Here is a 15,393-nt window from a genome sequence, read left to right as displayed (position 1 = left end):
ACTGTTGAAAATTAGCGGTGTGGTGCTAGAAACTTGTCTGCAAGTCACTTGGTCTGGATGACAGACCATGTTCCACTTGCTGGCAGGTGTGAGGAAACACTTTTTAAATAATAATAATAATAATAATAATAATAATTATAATAATAATAATTATAATTATAATAATAATAATAACAAAACAACAACAACAATAATAATAATAACAATAATAACAATAACAACAATAATAACAATAATAATAATAACAACTATAACAATCATAATAATAATATTAATAACAACAATAATAATAATAATAACAACAATAATAATAATAATAACAACAATAATAATAACAATAATAATATGGCGAGCATGCTAGCTCGCTAGGCTAACATGACTGTGCAGCCATGTTGGTGCTCCCAGGATGTCCTGAGCCACTCTCGCATGAGCCTGTAAATGTATACAAATGTAAATAATTCCATAAATGTGGAAATAAGTGTGTTGGTAGTTGTTTTGAGTTATATTGTTTAGTGTGGAATCTGTAGGGGGTACCAGGGTTGGTTGGGATAATACCTCATGGGTTATAAAGGCAAAGAGTTGGGTAATACACTTCTTTTATCAAATTATTTACTTAAATAACTTTTTAAAATGATAATAATAATAATAATTATAATAATAAACATTATAAACAACTATTACAATTATTTTATTGTGGTGCTAGAAACCTGTCTGCAAGTCACTTGGTCTGGATGACAGACCATGTTCCACTTGCTGGCAGGTGTGAAAAACACTTAAGGAATAATAATAATAATAACAACAACAACAATATGGCGAGCATGCTAGCTGACTAGGCTAACAGGACTGAGTGCAGCCATGTTGGTGCTCCCAGGATGTTTGACCACTCTCCATGGAGCCTGTAAATGTATACAAATGTAAATAATTCCATAAATGTTGAAATAAATGTGTGTTGGTAATTGGTTTGAGTTATACTGTTTAGTGTTATGTAGTGTTTGATGCCTGTTGTGTTAAGGTATGCATCTATGTTGTTACCGGGGGTTGGTTGGCATTATAAAGAAAAAGGTTTGGGAAAAAAACAATTCTTTTGTCGAATTACATTTACTCAAGTAGCTTTAATCAATGTGTATGTTTTACCATCTGGGCCGAGTTAACGTTTACATGTAATGTGTTGGTTTTGGTGGGCTTAGCCCTGTGTTTAGTGCAAGCTAGTCTTTTCAGAGTTAACTCCTGCTCCACCTGTTTAACTAAAGAGCAATAATGGTTGACGGCACCACCACAGCCACCACCACCACAACAATAATAATAACAATAATGTGTGCAGCATATGTTGCTCTAAGATCTCAGTGTACTTTTCTGCATTTATGCTGCATCACAGAGCTGTAAATTACTTTTGTCAAGTTCACTGACAGACCCAGGGTTTTGGACTTGTTGCTCATAACTGTCTGGATGGTCTTTTTCATTTTGGTTCGGCACACAAAGCATCAATTTCTTCCAATAAAAGATCTGAAATACTGATTAATCAGACCACAATACACGTTTCCACTGTGTGATGGTCCATCCTAAATGCCTCAGAGCCAAGAGAACTTGATGTCCCTTCTCCACATGGTTAACATAAGGCATTTGTGAATTTAACTCTGTATTGTAGTGCTTGACAAAAGTTTGCCAAAGTAATCCCTTGCCCATGTGGTTATCATAGCTATTGATGAATGACGGTTCTTGATGCAGTGATGTCTAAGCGATCTAAGATCATGGGTGTTTAGCCTAGGCTTGCACCCATGCACCTCATTACTAGCCTTAAATAGTCACCATCCCAACTTTTTTGAAAAGTGTTGCAGGCCTGAAATGCAGGAATGGAGGTATATTAACAAATGAAATGATGTTGACCAGACAAAACTTGAACTATCTTGGGTTTATACTATCTGCAAATAAATAAAAGTCACAGTCCAACTTTCATCATTTTTGGTTATAATAATAACAACAACAACAACAACAACAATAATAATAATAATACTAATAGAAAAGTAATAGAGTAGATGCCTGCAGTGGGCTAGCATGATAGACATCCTGTTCACTTTAATTATGCTCGAGATGTGTCTAATAACTAAATTGGAGTCCACCTGCTGCAATCTGAAGTGTGGAAAGGCACATGTTTTGGTCTATAGGACCATTGGGTATTTGTTGGACAAAAACAAGCCATTATTCCAAGGAACTACCTATGGTGTTACGCAATCTAATTGTGGCAAGGATATTAAACGATATCTAAAGATTTGAGTGTTTCCAGGACCACAGTGGGCCTCAGCAATTTTGAAATGGAAGAAGCTGTGCAGAGATCGGAGAACCTGTTTGATGGGCAATCGTCTTATGCAGCTCATAAATCAGGCCGTTATGGAACACTGGCAAGATGGAAGGAATAAAAGGCGTATGCCAGCATGTAAAGGACTCTGGCAAGATTCTGTCGTCTGAGAAAATGAAACTCTCTGGGCAGAATAGCAACCACAATGCCTGGTGGATGAGATTGGCTAAAAAGATGCATGAAGCTACAGTATATATTCCAGATGTTCAATATAGTGCATGATTAAAGTTGCACTGGGAAGGTGCCAGTATACAAACAGACCATAAAATAATCAAAACCAGGAGCTTATATGATAAGGGCCGCATTATTATCTAGAAGCTAGTGCATCAGGCTGCTGCTTCAGTGGGCAAACTAGTGAGGGCGGTGTCTCAAACCACACTCTGTTTCCATTTCATTTGTATTACCTTATTCTTGGTCAGGAATATGGCAGGTCCAGTTTCACCATGAGACACTAGCAGAAAAGCAGGATTACACTGGACAGGACGCCAACCCTTCGGCTTCGGTCATTCCCTCTTAGATGTAGCCAATCATGTCTGTGCAGACACCTGGCCGGCTGATAGCACCATTGAGGTTTAAACTCGGATCTAATGTAATAGACTGCTGAACTACCAGAGCGTGTATTTACTATAAAGTGGGTTTCAAATAGTAGTTCGAACAAAGAAGGAGTCCAAGGACTAAAAAGCAACCTATAGAACTGTGCAAAACAACCACACACACACACATTTCGGCACAGTAAATGGTCTTTCTGTTGAATGAATAGCATAAGCTGCTGCCACAAAGTTGAAAGCAGAATATTAAATATGTAAATATGTTGATTTTATTCACCTGTTTGCAAAAGCTGAGGCTAAAACAACAATGACACCCAAGTTGACAAGTATATATCTTGCTTCATTACTTTTATATCAACAGTCCACAAGCAATATTTGCAGTCAGGAGCAAAAGTAAGTACACCCTCCTATGTTTCTGTGTTTTTACCGATCAGGCCCTAAGAACTAAGGTGCTACTAAACGAGTGCACAAGATAGTTAATCATTTAGACGTTTAACTACCTCTGTAGTACTCAGGTATGTACCTACATCAAGACAGGACATCAGCCATGACCTCAGAGATGTAAGTGTTGTCGATTATTATTCTGGGAATGGTTATAAGGTTCACCAATCTACCAATCTTTTGAGACAGTTGATAATCTACCCAGGAGTGGGCGTCCAAGCAAATTCAGCCCAATGTCAGACCATTTAATGTTCAGAGATATAAAGAAACACATAACAACTGGTACAACAGGGGACTGTAGTGGCTGGTGGTGACTCCTTAGTGGTATGGGGTTTGTTTAGCTGGCATTTCATGAGACCCCTGGTACGTCTACAAACTCTGACAGGTGACCACTATGTGTACCTCCTTTCTGACGAGTTACACCCGTTCACGTCCTGCATTCATTCTGTTGGGTTTGGCCTCTTCCAACAGGACAATGCACCACCACACGTCTGAGATGTCAAATTACGGTTAGAGGAACACTCATCTGAGTTTGTTGATTCGCCATTCCCACCAAAGTCACCAGATCTTAAAGTTATTGAAAACATCTGGAATGCCGTTCAGTGCACTGTGGACAGAAATCCGACTCCTAGAATCCTGGAATACAATAGAATTGTGGACCGTTCTGCATGAAGTATGGTGCTCATTGCCTACAGGATATTTCCACAAGCTTGTGAAGTCTACGACCCATATTTCTGCAGTCCTACGCTCCCGTGGCGGACCTACCCCCTAAGTATTAGACTGGTGTACCAGTTTACTGACCTACAGGCCCTCTATGGACTCTTTAAATCTTTATGCACTGTTAGAGAAAGGCTGAATAAGCATAGATTTTATAAAAAGGTGGAAAAAGCCTCTTCTTTTCAGCACAAATTAGGTTCCAGCTAATCGACAGCTGAATGGGTGAATGGAAGAAAAATCGTGACCTTAAATTCTAGACCTCAACCCTACTAAAATGCAGGGGTGGGATTATAAGAGAGCAGTACATAAACAAATTGCCCCAAACACCAATTAACTAAATGTAATGATGTAAATAAAAGCAAGCCAAATTTAGCATCCAATATTATGTGATTGATCAACTTGTACTTTCAGTTTACTTTACTTTGAGTTATTGCTTAAGGTGGTTACAGATGTTTCAGAATTATATGATATTTTCCCACCTACTTTTTAAATAAGAATACATTTTTTCTTTTTTTAACTGAGGCTACAGAAGTGTTATTATGCCCTGCTTAATAAAAACATGAAGAAATAAGCCCCCCACAATGACTGTATGACTATATAAGGCAGTAGTAACATTTGAACCATTTGCATGTTTATTAATAATGAGTGAGTAATTTATCAGCCTAAATTCACTACTCACAAATGGTTTTGCAGTCCTTCTCACCCATGCCCACTCTTCATTTGTGTCAAGTAGGAGGCTGTGAACTGTTTCACTTTTCTGCATTTACATTTAGAGCATTTAGCAGATGCTTTTATATAGAAAATATAAGTAGAAAACAGAATATATTATTATTATTATCAGGACACTCAGGTGGTGAGTACTACATACAAACAAGATTGGCTATGTACTTAAGTGACGTTTGTGTGTGTGTGTGGGGAGATGTTCAGGGCGTGTTACTGCATTGTGCCCACTGATTTTGGGGAAGCCAGAGCCACCATGGCCCTCACCAGTATGAAAGGGGGATGAAACAAAACATTATTATTTTATATATATTTAATTATTGATTTATATTAACAGCTTTCCAACAATTTACTTACTTAGGTCTTCTTAAAATAATAATAATAATAATAATAATAATAATAATAACAATAATAACAACAACAACAACAGTAATAATAATAAAAAATAATTATAATAATAATAAAAACAATAATAACAATAACAATAGTAACAATATTAATAATAACAATAACAATAACAATAACAAAAAAAAAAATAATTATTATTATTACAATAATAAAAACATCAACAATAATAATAATAACAAAAAAAAAAAAAATAATAATAATAATAATTAGTGACAGTGGGTAGCGCTATTCTTTAATAATAATAATTATAATAAGTGACAGTGGATAGCGCTATTTAATCTTTAATAATAATAATAATAATTAGTGACACAGTGGATAGTGCTATTTAATCTTTAATAATAATAATAATAATAATAATTAGAGACACAGTGGGTAGCGCTATCGCCTATTTTACAACAGCTTTACAACAATTTACTTACTTAGGTCTTCTTCTTCTTCTTCTTCTTCTTCTTCTTATTATTATTATTATTAATAATAATATAATATAGAATCACACCTGGGTTTGATTCTCTGGGTGGCCAGCCAGTGTGGAGTTTGCATGTTCTCCCTGTGTCCATGTGGGTTACCCAAAGACATACAGTCAGGCTAGTTAGAGCTACTACTATAGGGCAGTGATAGCTCAGTGGTTAAGGTACTGGACTAGTAATCAAAAGGTTGCCGGTTCAAGCCCCACCATCGCCGAGTTGCCACTGTTGGGCCCCTGAGCAAGGCCCTTATAATTTTGTGTTCAGTCATAACTGTAAGTCGCTTTGGATAAAAGCGTCTTCTAAATGCTTAAAATGTAAATGTGTGTGTGTCAGAGTGTGTGCCCTTTGATGGACTGGTGACCTGTCTGGGGTGTTTCCTTTCTTTTTAGTCAATAAATCAGACCCACTGCAATCCTGACCAGGGTAAAGTGGTGGTCAGACAGACAAGAATAAATGAATAAATAATAATAATAATAATAATGATAATCATAATAATAATGTTATGGGATGGGGGTTGTGGAGCCAAGAGCAGAGCTCCTGGTTTATTTACTTTAGGACAGTGGATATGAATTAATATCACAAAGGAAACCATGTATGAAGGGTGGAGATGATAAACAGACAATGTTTGCGTGCTTTCACAGTTGCAAGTGTTTGAGGCTGTATTCGAACCGGCATCTCACTAAACCAAGTTCAGTGGAAGGGAGTGGAAAAGTAGGTGTAAAAAGCACCACAAAAGGTGGTGGTAAAAAAGGCGGGAACGGCAAACAAAGGAGACGCTGAAAATGGCGTACTCAAACAAAGGAAGGCAATAGTAGTCAAATAAAATCAAACACAAAACTATTTTTAGCCTTGGGGCTGAAAACTCTCCTTTAACTAATATAATTGTTTTCTCGAAAGTTAATAAACTTAAAGAGCTCACGTTTCTAACACAGATTTGCATCCTGAGTTTATACCTCAGTTAATCTATCTATCTATTTATTTTTTTGTTTTAGCTTTCTGCTCTTTTCTCTCCTTTCTTTTACTTGTTTGTTGTAGCTATATTCTCTTGTCTTTTTTTCTTTTCACCTTTTTGCTAAGTACCATCTGCTCCTCTACAAAGGTGCAGCACTGAGCAATGGTTTGAGTGAGCTTTTATGCAGGACCTTGCAGGTGTGTCTAATTAGCAGTAATTAGTGCCGGGGCTTCTGGGAACTGGAGTTCTGAGAGCTGCTTCCAGCAGCTCTCTTACTGTGCCGCCCGGGTCCCCTGCTGGTGACCGGCGGCATGGACCGACCCCTTACAAATAAATAACCCCAAACCCCAAAACAAATAATAATAATACATATACCGTTATGTATGTTTTAGCTATCAAACACCAAGACAGATGGACTACAGTCAGTAATTGTAGAAATACAAAGTGCTTCTATATGGTAAATGGAGTTGATAAAATGGTTAGTGAGTGTAGAAAGGAGGTGGTCATAATGTTATGCCTGATTGGTGTATATTTTATGTGTGTGATTAAATGGTTGCGTTATTGATGTTTTTTCTGAATTTTCATATTTCTTTGAATTTTAATAGCATCAGTATCTTGATTGTTTCGGTGCATAATGGCTACAATTAGATTTCGTCAGAGGAGTACATGGGCTTTACTTACTAATGACCTATGGTGGGCTTTCTGTCCATCCACCTTCCATCTCTCTCTCATTGTGTAAACAGGTTATGGTTTTATTGAGGGATACGAATGATGAGCCAGAACATTTAGATGATCATGCATGGTTGTGCTTATTTCATAACAGTTATGCATGTCATGGTCAGGGATATATTAAACGTTAGGCTGAGGGTAGTTATTTATAGTACTTGTGTTAGATGAAGCAGATAGGGTCAGACCTTAATAAGGGTCAAGCTGCGATGGCCAACACTGTGTGCTCTGTGGTATGTGGAGGGACACTGACAGGTTGTTGGGCGGCCAAGACTCAAGGTGTTACCGATCAACAGAGGAATTACTGTGGCTCAAATTGCAGTTATTTTAAAAACACATTAACCCCTTCATGCTAGTCAGAGTGGCCATGATAACTCCTGTCCACTATCAGATGAACCTACAAAGGTCACACAGGAATAATCAGACTGTTACAATGGATAAGCACATCATAGAAATAAGCAGAGGAACAACCCTTAACCAGAGTTGGTGGTGTTGCCATGCCCAGCCTACTGTATGAGGTTTAATGGTCACATAGAACCAGTTCCTGGTTTGTGGGTGATTTTTAGCTTATCCTGTCCAGCCAGGGAGAAACTGGACCATCTTCACTTTCTCTTCTTTTAAATGATGCTTATTCATGTATCATAATTTAATCATAATCAACGTAAACATATTACAATTCAAGTATAATCAGACATCCCTAATTTTTTGCATAAAAATTTATAAAATGTGGTGTAAAAGAATTACATTTTTCCCACAGTAAGAAAAACACCTACCATATGCCCCATGTCTAATAGTACCTGCTAAAAATGAGTCAGTGAGTGAGTAATATAATAAGCCAGATCGAACATGTGTTTTTTTGGCAAGTACATTGTACACAACTCGAGGATACGTCAACCTTACCAACTGCCTGAATTGTCTCAGCTTGGGCACCACCATACGGCCAACCAATCACCAGAGGGTCGGCCAGTGATTGCTTCACTGTTGTGTCATTTTGTTTGAGCGGTGCTAATACAATGTTCTTTTTTTTGTCAGTTTTTGTCAGCACTATTAAGTCATTTTAATAAGTACATTAACAGAAGAAGTTATATTGAAACAAAACAACAAGGTAGTCAATCAAATCAAATAAGCTGCATTCTAAACATTTTTTAAATAATATGTATTATTAAATAATAATATTAAATAATATGTATTGTTAAATAATAATATTAAATAATGTGTATTATTAAATAATAATATTAAATAATATGGATGATTAAATAATATAATATTAAATAATATGCACTATTAAATAATAATATTAAATAATGTGTATGAATTAATAATAACATTAAATAATATGTATTATTAAATAATAATATTAAATAATGTGTTTGATTAAATAATAATATTAAATAATGTATTATTAAATAATAATATTAAATAACATGTATTTATAAATAATAATGTTAAATAATATGTATTATTAAATAATAATATTAAATAACATGTATTTATAAATAATAATATTAAATAATATGTATTGTTAAATAATAATATTAAATAACATGTATAAATAAATAATAATATTAAATAATGTGTATTTATAAATAATAATATGAAATAATATGTATTATTAAATAATATTAAATAACATGTATGATTAAATAATAATACTAAATAACATGTATTTATAAATAATAACTTTAAATAATATGTATTATTAAATAATACTATTAAATAATATGTTTTATGTAATAATTATATATAATAATATGTATTATGGCTTTTGTAACAAAAATCACAAAGCAATAAAAAATAAAAAATAAACAAATCAAAGGTAATTAATTAAATCAATTAAGCTGTTTTATAAACCTAGGTACTTTTTAAAAATATGTATTATTAAATAATAATAATAAATAATATGTATTATGGGTTTTGTAGCAAAAATTTCAAGGCAATCAACAACTAAATAAATAAACACATTTAAGTTAATTAATGAAATAAATTAAGCTGCGTTTTAAAATGTCAATATATATTATTAACAACTTAAGATTATACATGAATGGTTTTTAGCAGTCAGCTTAGTTTGGAGTGACAGCCACAGTATTTTTAAGGCTGCCTTTATCGCATAAGTAAACAGCACTGCCCAATGTTCTGACTGGATACTAGTCCTTACCTTCATTTTATTAAAATAAGTCAATTAACACAAGAAGTCCTTTTATAACAAACCTTGATTATACATGAATGTTAAATAGCAGTCAGCTTATTTTGACAGCTACGTTTCAGCATGACGGTGTCTTAATGTAGAAGCAGCTGCTTTAATACTATTGCACGGTTCACTTGGGATTTGTGTAATTACTTTCAGGCATCATTTTCAGATCAGACAACAAACACTAAGGAGTGGATGCTGTTTATGAAGTAGTTATTTACTTACACCAGTGATTGGAAAATATTGCGAATCATTTGCGTATAATAATCCAAAATTCTAGTTTTTATTACATAGTACATAATGATAATGTCTAGTTATTTTCCCTCATTAACTTTTGATCACAGGAACGATTTCGTTGTGTAAAGTAAAATCTTGAGTTTGACTTTTTGTGTGTTGTGTTAAAATGTATGTATATAGCTTATTATGAGAGCGGAATTGGATTAGTGGAATGTAATTAGCAGTGCTGGCAGTATAAGTAAGTCACTGTGATATTAGAGACTGAAATTGGAATGAGATTAATGAGCTTTGTTAATAATTGCTTTTGCTAATCAGTAAAGTATTGAGAGCAGTGCATTTCACACCCTCACTTCTCAGCAGAGCTCTTGTTGCTCCTGGACATTTTCACTTTTCAGTAACAAGCTCAGAGAGTACCTAAGAAAGCTCTAGAAAGGCGTGTTAAAATGCATTTGTAGGCATCCTATTACACAGCCATGTTGAAAGTCATAGCAATTAAGTTACTGTGACAGACTTTTCTGTGGTGGAGTGTGCTGGCAATGTTTGATGTATGTGTTTACGTATTGAATGCATTTCATAATCAGTGGAAAAGTGTGCTTCTCTACACACGTGATCATCTCTGTGTAGTCTGTGCTGCGCCTCAAAAGAACAAGCCAGTAAAGTATTATGCTCCCGATAGTTTATCTATGTACAGTTGGCTGGGTATTTTAGGTTGGTGGACTATTATCAGTCTAGCAGTGACAGTGAGGTGTTTAAAAACTCATACCAGCACAATACACACTAACACATCACCACCATGTCAGTGTCACTGCAGTGCTGAGAATGATAAACCACCCAAATAATACCTACTCTGTGGTGGTCCTGTGGGGGTCCTGATAATTGAAGAACAGCATGAAAGGGGGCTAACAAAGCATGCAGAGAAACAGATGGACTACAGCCAGTAATTGTAGAACTACAAAGTGCTTCTATATGGTAAGTGGAGCTGATAAAATGGTCAGTGAGTGTAGAAACAAGGAGGTGGTTTTAATGTTATGGCTGATCAGTGTAATACATAATATAAGCTTGCTGCAGTATATTGGGAGAGCTGAGCCCAGTCTTGGGCTTCTCTCTGAATGGTTTTAAGGTGGAGTACACTTGACAGACTCACTGCTATTCTGGAAAACACATCACACCCCCTCTATGACATTCCTGCCAGACAGCGAAGTACCTTCAGCGACAGACTCATTCAGCCCCGCTGTAGCAAGGAACGGTGCAAGAGATTGTTTCTAAAATCAGCCATCACACTAGTCAATACGTCTTTCACTGTGCCGGGACATTGTGTACTGAGTCACTAACAGGACTGGCTCTTTGAGTAACCTTCTTACATCTATTATTACTACGAACTGTCACTTTAAATCATGCCTCTACACATACCTCATAAATCTTGGTCAAACTATAAACATCAATAGCCAATTATCCTTGAATAATTAATTTGCACAGGCACTCTGGGTCTGTCTGAAAACCTAGTGAACCTAGTAGGCAGCTGCCTAAATAGACAGGATTCTAATAAGACATCAGACTTATTTGGACTCACTACATAGACAGCGATTACGTAATCGGCTGAGGCGACACAACCTGCTTAACATCTCCCATCGTGTACTGAAAACTGTTACCACAGGTCTGTCTAAAAACCTAGCGAGCTCTATACATAGAAAGCATTTTACGTCATCCTACATGCTCTCCCGAGAAGAAGGATGTGTAAATTCTTACATACCTTAAAATGCTGCCTACTGAGGTGCCTTATTTAGAAACTATAAACTGACTGAATGACAAGGGGTAACCGTTTTTGCTACACGGAGGGTTTTGCCGCCTCAGCCCATTGTTTTGAATGGCCTGAGGCTTACTGTGTTAGCTTAGTAAGCTAAAACTGTGGTGACGTAATCGCCGTAATCACTGTAAGTAGGCAGCTGCCTAGGTAGGCAGTAGGCAGCGAGGCAGCTCACTAGGTTTTCAGACAGGCCGCAATAAAGAAAAAATAATAATAATAAACTGGTGGCATTAAACCAATTAAATACAAGTCATTTCTTTTGACATGTTTGAAAGCTAATGTCAGGGAAATTAATTATGATTATTGCAAGCATCTGGTTAGCTTCCAAAGGAGGACAAATATGTGTCCGCCCAGGTATTACGCCAGACAGCAGACATGCAGATGAAAAACCGGTCCATCCATAACATTAAAACCATCTACACTCACTGTCCATTTCATCAGCTCCACTTACCATAGAAGCACTTTGATGCTCTACAGTTACTGACTGTAGTCCATCTGTTTCTCTACATACCTTTTTAACCCCCTTTTATGCTGTTCTTCAATGGTCAGGACCCCAACAGGACCATCACAGAGCAGGTATTATTTAGGTGGTGGATGATTCTCAGCACTTCAGTGACAATGACATGGTGGTGGTGTGTTAGTGTGTGTTGTGCTGGTATGAGTGGATCAGACACAGCAGCGCTGCTGGAGTTTTTAAATACCGTGTCCACTCACTGTCCACTCTATTAGGCACTCCTACCTAGTTGGTCCACCTCGTAGATGTAAAGTCAGAGACGATCGCTCATCTATTGCTGCTGTTTGAGTTGGTCATCTTCTAGAGCTTCATCAGTGGTCACAGGACTCTGCCCATGGGGCGCTGTTGGCTGGATATTTTTGGTTGGTGGACTATTCTCAGTCCAGCAGTGACAGTGAGATGTTTTAAAAACTCCATCAGCAGTGCTGTCTTATCCACTCATACCAGCACAACACACACTAACACACCACCACCATGTCAGTGTCAATGCAGTGCTGATAATGATCCACCACCTAAATAATACCTACTCTGTAGTGGTCCTGGGAGATCCTAGGGGGCTAACAAAGCATGCAGAGAAACAGATGGACTACAGTCAGTAATTGTAGAACTAAAAAGTGCTTCTATATGGTAAGTGGAGCTGATAACATGATCAGTGTATATGTATTCTTTTACTCATCCGCAAGCATCTGTTCTGCCAGACTCGCATGCCTACTACATTTCTGCTTAATAATCTAAGTCGTGGCTGTGGTTAGAAATCAGCTCTGGATTTATTGGTCCTTCTGGTCATTGGAAAAAAAAAAAGATTAATATACTTGTTACTTGACAGTAGCCTGCAGCTGCACATTCAGCAACTGAAAATGAACAAAAACAGCCACGTCTTTTTTGTGACCTGTCTTTGATCACATCTTTGCCTCCTGTATAGATCGCTGATCTGGTCTGCCCATCCGGTGATCACTCCTTTATCAGAGCGTCTGCTGCCAATTACGCCGCAGTGAGAGGAGCCGACTGAAGGCTCGTGCTCAGTTTCCAGGGCCTGCAGGGCAGACCTGTCGCCACTAATAACAAGACGTTATTGATGAAGTATGAACATGTGCGGTATAGCATGGGACTTAGATGTAATGCTCTGCTGTGCTTTCCTCCAGGGTATCCAGTGAAGCATTGCCCCCCATTTCAGAATGCTTGCTTAGCTAGGCTGTTAGAGTGTACATGGGTCCAGTTGTTATGTGTGTGTGTGTCATAAGGTATAAATATTAGATGCTGGCCTTTGGAAATAGCTTCCTTTGTAGTGAGACCAAGTGCATATGCTTCAACCATCTTTAACAGGAACAGTGCATCGATAAAGTAGATGTTTTATTATTTATTTACCAAGGTCAAGATGCATAGCAACCAAGACACGATCAGGACTTTTGAGACCAAGACATGACCAAGACTGAATAGTATAAAAGCGAGATTGAAAGTAGCCTGACTAAATAAAGCAGAGGCAAAATATTACATAAAGGAAAGATATTATGACCTCACACTTCAGACCCAAATCAGAAAAAGTTGGTACAATATTGAAAATGTAAATAAAATAAAAATGCAGTGTTTCTTACATTTACTTACTCAAGATATTTCATGTTTTATCCACTCAACTTCATTTCATTTGTTAATATACCTCCATTCCTGCATTTCAGGCCTGCAACACAATCCAAAAAAAGTTGGGACGGGGGCAATTTAGGGCTAGTAATGATGTGAAAAACTAAATAACGATGTGATTTTAAACAGGTGATTGTAATCATGGTTTGGTACAAAAGCAGCATCCAGGAAAGCCTGAGTCTCTGATAAGCAAAGATGATCAGAGGATCTCCAGTTTGTCAACAAATGTGTGAGAAAATTATTACAATGTTTAAAAACAATGTACCTCAAAGAAAGATTGGATTTGCATATTTCTCCCTCTACAGTGCATACTATCATTAAATGATTCAAGAAATCAGGAGGAATTTCAGTGCATAAAGGCCAAGGGTGCAAGCTTAAGCCGAACGCCTGTGATCTTTGATCCCTCAGATGGCACTGCATCAAGAACTGCCACTCAACAATAGCTGATAGAACCACATGGGTGAGGGATTACTTTGGCAAACCTTTGTCAATCACTACAATACAGAGTTACATGCACAAATGCCACTTAAAACTTCACTGTGCAAAAAAAAATGTTAACCATGTCCAAAAGCAGCATCAATTTCTCTGGGCTCTGAGGCATCTAGGATGGACCATCATACAGTGGAAATGTGTATTGTGGTCAGATGAATCAGCATTCCAGGTCTTTTTTTTGTTTTTTTTTTATGGACACCGTGTGCTCCGGACCAAAGACGAAAAGGACCATCCAGACTGTTATCAGCAACAAGTCCAAAAGCCAGGGTCTGTCATGGTATGGGGCTGTGTCAGTACCTTTGGCAAAGGTCATTTACACTTCTGTGATGCACCAATAATGCAGAAAAGTACATTGAGATCTTAGAGCAACGTATGCTGCCTTCAAGACGTCATCTTTTCCAGGGACGTCCATGCATTTTTCAACAAGACAATGCAAAACCACATGCTGCACACATTACAAAGGCATGGCTGCGGAAGAAGAGGGTACGGGTACTGGACTGGCCTGCCTGCAGTCCTGACCTGTCCCCAATAGAGAATGTGTGGAGGATTTTGAAAGGAAAAATGCGACAATGACCACCTCGTACTGTTGTACATCTTAAGACGTGTTTGCAGGAAGAATGGGACAAAATACAAGCTGAAACACTAAATCACTTGGTATCCTCGGTGCCAAAACGTCTTTTAAGTGTGGTGAAAAGGAATAGCAACATTTACAAAGTGGTAAATGCTTTACTGTCCCAACTTTTTTTTTGGAATGTGTTGCTACATATCACACACAAATCAGCTTTTATTAACACACTTAGACTATATAAGTATATAAAGTCAGTAGAAATGAGCTTTGTAGACATATAATTTTTTTTAGCCAAAGCTAAGCACGGTGCATCTGTTTATCTATAAACAGCTACAATATTGGAGCTCACGGTGCTTCTGCTCTCCTGAACACAACCCGAGCCATTTGCACTAATGAAGCCTCAGATGACAGTTTATGGGGTTACAGATTTATGTCTGGTGGAGTCATTTCCCTGTGCTGTCTGTGGACCTGGTTCACAAGCCTGTTAGGCTCCATTCTTGTTTGCGAAAAGCTGTGTGTGCATATGCTTAAGTTGTAGCTAATAAACATGTGTGTTATAAAATAGAATGGAATGCCTATATTTGTCATATATTCAATATTGTACAGCGCCCCTGGAGCAGACA

The 15,393-nt window shown here is 37.0% G+C and overlaps 1 protein-coding gene across 3 annotated transcripts in view; it reads left to right on the top strand.

Annotated features, from left to right (window-relative positions):
- oprl1 (opiate receptor-like 1) overlaps positions 1-15,393 on the top strand; it is a 29,217-nt gene that overhangs the window by 479 nt on the left and 13,345 nt on the right. The window lies entirely within an intron of this gene.

This window comes from Trichomycterus rosablanca, chromosome 19 (assembly GCF_030014385.1).
Source record: "Trichomycterus rosablanca isolate fTriRos1 chromosome 19, fTriRos1.hap1, whole genome shotgun sequence".
Lineage (NCBI taxonomy): Eukaryota > Metazoa > Chordata > Actinopteri > Siluriformes > Trichomycteridae > Trichomycterus > Trichomycterus rosablanca.
Note: the sequence above shows the minus strand (reverse complement) of the source record. Positions and strands in the feature narration are given on the sequence as shown.